Below are 6646 nucleotides of genomic sequence, written 5' to 3' on the forward strand. Positions count from 1 at the left end.
AAACGTGAATGCTTCCGTTTCAAAATTTTGAATGAAGCGCCAAAAGAGCCTCTACTCGCCTGAAACCGCGTGAGACCAATATTTGGTAGAAGGAATTTACTTTTCTAACTCCGTCCCATGAAACCTACCGGCTCGGCATCCAAAGGTCTAAACCGGGGCAGGTTTGTAGCTTCATCTAGATGCCACACAACCGCCTCTATAAAAATTCATACACCATGGCCCCCTAAGCACACATGCGCTCGGCCAAAATCGCTCCCTCCCACTATTGGGACACCTGGGATTACCTTCCTACCCTCGACCCGCAGTAGGTCTAAAATTTAAGAGGGGGCAAAGTTTGTACTTTCCCCAAATTTTAAACAAGTGTGTCCCATATGTTCAAAAAAACCAAAAACAAGTGCGTCCCAGAATGAAACATGGTTCCCCCTTAGCTCCCCCCCTCCCCCCCCCCCCCCCCCCCGTCCGATTCCCCATTCGTACTTCGTGGGCGCCAAAACTACCTCTCCACCAGCCGCAAAACGCCGGCATCCTCTGTCGACCACCCCATCCCACCAATCAACCGCCGCCCTCCTCCATCACGCCGGAGCCGATACCCCGACGTTGTCGTCCACCACAACCGCAACCGCAACACCCTCCACGGCTAGTAGTTGAAGCCGAGGCCGAGCTGCCTCTAGGATGCCGACGAGCGCCGTACCCGAGCCAGTTCAACCACGCTGTCCTGCGCCTCACAACTGCTGCTCCATAATCCCCACCGTCCACCGCACCAAAGTTGTTCCCGCTACGCCATCCTTCGTCGCCTTGGATCAGCTTCCCCTCCACCGACAGATGGCCACCGCAACACAGTCAACAATTTGGCCATGGGGTCGTCCAAGGCTCCACCCTCCTCCAAAACATTGGTTCCCTCGGTAAAAATAAGAACATCTCGGCGATATCCTGAGGACACAACACTGGCAACCGCATCTGGTACTCATGTTCCCTTATTCGAGCAAATCTTACGTGTCTGCTTGCATGGTATTCATCCCACAGAAGACACTAATTGATCGTTTCTTCCTACACCTTCTTCCTGATACTAGATGTTCCTAGCAACTTGCAATGCACAAGGTTTCTCCTCATATACTATTTCACCCTAGCTAGAGGTCCGTCGCCCCCCTGGATTTCAATTCCTGGTCAGTTGATTCCCAATTAAAGGAAGCATTCCCCGGCGTAGCAGGCGCTAGTCCGCCTATTACGTTGGGGAAGCAGCACCTCGGTGTTTATCTTAGGGGTGTCTGGGGCCTAGGAGTTGTTGGCGCTTGATCTGGAGGTCGGGCGGGCTTAAAGGGATGGCCGGGGGGCGCTGCAAGCACGGTGGTGGTGTGAGGTCGAGGGGAGGGCAGGGCGGCGGAGGCGGGGGTCTGGGCCTGTGGTCGCTGGCGGTTCGAGAAAGATCATCAGAAGTGACTGGCGGGAGGTAGACGAAGTCCATCTGCCCGTTCCTTGTAGATCAGGCGGTTCATAAAAAAAGACTGACCTATTTATTTTCAGTCGATTGTTATTTTGATAGGACCACATGTGGTGGTGTGCTCGAGGAGTGCCTGCATTTCCCAGCCATCCATGTGCTCATATATTACAAAATCATATGGAGTAGAATCTAATATGTTTGCCATGCAATGTTGTAGAGCAACCATATGTCTCCTATCATTATTTTCCAGCCACCTGCTATCTGCTACTTTTAGTGCACTAGTTCTGCCCACACTTCACCCATACTCTCACTATTGTTTTTTATGCATGGGTATTTCAGACTCTGCCAACCGATCGATAGAAGCACAAAATAAAAGAGAGAAGCAGCTCCAGCTTTCTTCGAGCTTAGGCAAGACACGTTTCAGCGCTATAAAGGGTGAAGTGTCAGCAGATGGAGACGGTAAACGTTGCTCTGGAGTTGATGATCTCGCTCGCCATGAACCACCATCCCAGGTGCTTGCTTTAACTTTGCGGTGTCATATGTGGTTGCATGTTGCATATGGTGTCTATCTTGTATTTGAAAGGCCGAAGTCGGTCTTTATTAAGATAAGGAAAGATATTTTTTACATGAACCACCATCCCGGGAGCACCAGAAGACCAATAGCTAGTCAGGGCACTGGTCGAGCCAGTGACAAGCCTAACACAGACAGGCATCACCTGGAAGCCAACTAAAAAGCCACGATGGTGGCGAAGCAGCCTGCCTCCCACTAGGCTCTCAGGTCCTCGATGATCATGCTCACCACTCCAGCCGGATGTCTAGCTTGTATTGCTTCCAATTTGGTTAAATTGCATCTGCTTAGCTTACACATTATACCTTTGAATGTGACATGCCTTCCTGTTTTTGGTACATACTAGTACATCTATCTATTAACCATGTTCTTACATCAAACTAATTTTGTTGTGTATCCCTCATCAATCACTTATGATGAGACAGTCAAGCCCGTGGAGTACTATGAGAAAAGATGCTCTTTTTAAGAATGTAGTGTCAGCCTCCCCACATGATTCTCAAGAAACAGCAAGGCTAGATGAAGATAGTGAATGTAGCTCTATAGTTGATGACCACATTTACCCTACACCAACATCGCAGGTGCTTGCTCTAACTTGGCAACGTGATATGTGGTTGCATGTTGCATATGGTGTCTAGATTGTAATTCTTCCATCTGGTTAAATTGCATGTGCTATTCTACTTAGTTTATACATTATACCTATTAATGTGACATGTCTTCCGGTTTTTAGTACATAGTACATCTGTCTATTAAGCATGTCCTTACATAAAACTACTGTTTTTTGTATTGCATCAATCAATATGACGAGACACCTTTAGTATATGCAGTGTGATATTGGTTGCATCTTTCATATGATTTATAGCATGCGCTACTTCTAATTTGTTGAGATGCCATTTATGATGGGACGCTTTTTACTTGGCAGAGTCATATTGGTTGCATCTTTCATGTGGTGTCCAGCTTGCATTGCTTCTTATTTGTTGAAATGGCTTCTCCTTAGTTTACACAAATAGTTGTGAATATGCCATGCCGTCCTGTTTTTGTACATATTCCATCTTGGTATCATGTGTTTGCCTTACATCAAAGTAGTGATTGTCAGTATCATGCATGAATGAGTTCTGAAGAGTGAATTTTATTGCTTTTTCTTGTCAGTTTTACTTGACAATTCAAAATCAATAAGCCGGAAGGAAATTAGCAAGGCAGTGGATAAAGGTGCTCCTTCCAAATGGAGGGCCTCTACAGATTCTACTCCGCAACGCCCCCCCCCCCAAGAAGATTTGGAAGACAACACATGCATACACTCAATGTAGCTGTGTTGATGATGAGCATGTCTCCCCTAGCGCACCATCAAAGGTGCTCCCTCTAACTTGGCACTGTTATATGTGGTTGCATGTTATGTATGATGTCTAGCTTGTATTGCTTCTAATTTTGTTGAATTCCATCTGCTTACTTTACACATTATACTTGTGAATAAGACACGTGTTCCTGTTTCTAAAACATACAATATCTGTCTATCACACCATGTTCTTAGATCAAAGTACTACTATTGTGTAACCTTCAACAATCACTTATCATAAGACATGTTTAACTTGGGAGTGTGATATAGTTACATCTTGCATTCTTTTCTAGCTTGTACTACTCTAATTTGTTGAAATGACACTTATGACGAGACAATTTTAACTTGGTAGAGTGATATTCGTTGCATCTTTCATATGGTGTCTAGCTTTCATTGCTTCTAACTGTTGAAATACCTTCTGCTTAGTTTACACATCATAGTTGTGAATATACAATGTTATCCTTTTTTCTTACACATTCAATCGTCCTATCATGTGGTTGCCTCACATTAAGGTAGTGCTCGTCAGCATCCTGCATCAATGAGTTCTGAAAAGCGATTTTTTATTCATTTTTCTTGAGGGTTTGACTTGACAAGGCAATACAATTAAGAAATAGGAGGAAACAAATAAGGCAGGGACTGATGGCGGTCTTCCAGCGAAACCAGCATCCTAGGTGCTTTCTCTAACTTGGCAGTGTGATATTGTCTTGCATGTTGCATACGGTGTCTAGCTTGTATTGCTTGTAATCTGATTAAATTACTTCTGCTTAGTTTACACAAATAGTTTGTGAATATGCCATGTCATCCTATTTCTCATACATATTCCGTCCTTGTATCATGTGTTTGCCTTACATCAAGGTAGTGATTGTCAGTATCATGCATGAATGAGTTATGAAGAGTGAATTTTATTGCTTTTTCTTGTCGGATTTACTTGACAATGCAAAATCAATAAAGCAGAAGGAAATTAGCAAGGCAGTGGATAAAGGTTCTTCTTCCAAACAGAGGGCCTCTACACATTCTACTCTGCCATCCCCTCAACAAGATTTGGAAGACAACACATGCATAGACACTCAACATAGTTGTGTTGATGATGAGCACGTCCCCCCTTGTCCACCATCACAGATGCTCCCTCTAACATGGCACTGTTATATGTGGTTGCATGTTATGTCTGATGTCTAGCTTGTATTGCTTCTAATTTTGTTGAATTCCATCTGCTTACTTTACACATTATACTTGTGAATAAGACACGTGTTCCTGTTTCTAGAACATACAATATCTATCTATCACACCATATTCTTACATCAAAGTGCTACTGTTGTGTAAATTTCAACAATCACTTATCATAAGACACGTTTAACTTGGGAGTGTGATATAGGTTACATCTCACATTCTTTTCTATCTTGTACTACTTCTAATTTGTTGAAATGGCACTTATGACGAGACAGTTTTAACTTGGTAGAGTGATATTCGTTGCATCTTTCATATGGTGTCTAGCTTTCATTGCTTCTAATTTGTTGAAATGCCTTCTGCTTAGTTTACACATCATAGCTATGAATATGCAATGTTGTCCTTTTTTTTACACATTCAATCGTCCTATCATGTGATCGCCTTACATTAAGGTAGTGCTCGTCAGCATCCTGCATCAATGAGTACTAAAAAGCAAATTTTTATTCATTTTTCTTGTGGGTTTGAATTGACAAGGCAATACAATTAAGAAAGAGGAAGGAAAAAATAAGGCAGGGACTTGTGGCGGTCTTCCGGCAAAACCGGCATCCCAGGTGCTTTCTATAGCTTGGCAGTGTGATATTGTCTTGCATGTTGCCTACCGTGTCTAGCTTGTATTTCTTGTAATTTGATTAAATTACTTTTGCTTAGTTTACACAAATAGTTGTGAATATGCCATGTCGTCCTGTTTTTCGTACATATTCCATCCTCGTATCATGTGTTTGCCTTACATCAAAGTAGTGATTGTAAGTATCATGCATGAATGAGTTCTGAGGAGTGAATTTTATTGCTTTTTCTGCCGACTTTACACATTATACTTGTGAATAAGACACGTGTTCCTCTTTCTAGAACATACAATATTTGTCTATCATACCATATTCTTACATCAAAGTACTACTGTTGTGTAACCTACAACAATCACTTTTCACAAGACACGTTTAACTTGGGAGTCTGATATAGTTTACATCTCGCATTATTTTCTAGCTTGTACTACTAATTTGTTAAAATGGCACTAATGATGAGACGGTTTTAACTTGGTAGAGTGATATTTGTTGCGTCTTACATATGGTGTCTATCTTTCATTTCTTCTAATTTGTTGAAATGCCATCATAAGCTATGAATATGCAATGCTGTGAATATGCAATGGAACTAATGACGGGAGACCTTTAACTTGGTAGTGTGATGTTTGCATCTTGCATATGATTTATTTCTTGTACTGCTTCACATTTGTTTAAACGCCAGTTATGACGAGACACTATTAACTTGGCAGAGCGATATTTGTAGCATCTTTCATATGGTGTCTACCTTCCATTGCATTGCCTCTAATTTATTGAAATGCCTTGTGCTTAGTTTACACATCATAGTTCTGGTTATCTCATGATGTCCTATTTTTCGTACATATTACATCATCCTATCATGTGGTTGCCTAACATCGAAGTTATGTTCGTCTGTATCATGCATTAATTTGTTCTGAAGAACTAAATTTTTATTATTTTTATTGTCGGCTTGACTTAACATGGCATAGAGAAAGAGGAAGGAACACAAAATAACAGGGGATGGTGTTAGTACTGAGGACACATGAAAAAGGAAGCAAAAGAATTATGCAGATTCTGCTGGTACTGATGGTGCAATAGAAGGTCAAAGTCCAACTGAAAATTGTACAAACGTGGTATCCCATGCTACACAAGCTGCAAAACAAGCCAAACAAAAACTAATAGCTGCCACCAAACAAGCAGCGACGGCCCTAGTTGTTGCAACACCTTCCACAGTACCACCAATTGCATGAGTTACTCGTTTGTCAACTCAGCTAGTAGCACATTCCCAAGCTCCCTTGCCACCTGACACTAATTCTAAAGCACTCTTGACACAAGACGAGTTCACAAGATCAGATGAACCTTGTGAGCTTCAACAGCAAGAAGGTAGTTGCTTGAGTCAAGTTACAGTTGCATGCTTCTTTATATGTAGTCTCACAGTTTGATGTACACTAACACCTCCTATGTTTGTTGTTGGACTAGCACCTAGGCGCAAGAGGAAACAAACATCAGGGATAATGCTTGATAGGTTAACTAAATCTAGAGGAGGAAGAATG

The sequence above is a fragment of the Triticum aestivum genome, chromosome 1B (assembly GCF_018294505.1).
Source record: "Triticum aestivum cultivar Chinese Spring chromosome 1B, IWGSC CS RefSeq v2.1, whole genome shotgun sequence".
NCBI lineage: Eukaryota > Viridiplantae > Streptophyta > Magnoliopsida > Poales > Poaceae > Triticum > Triticum aestivum.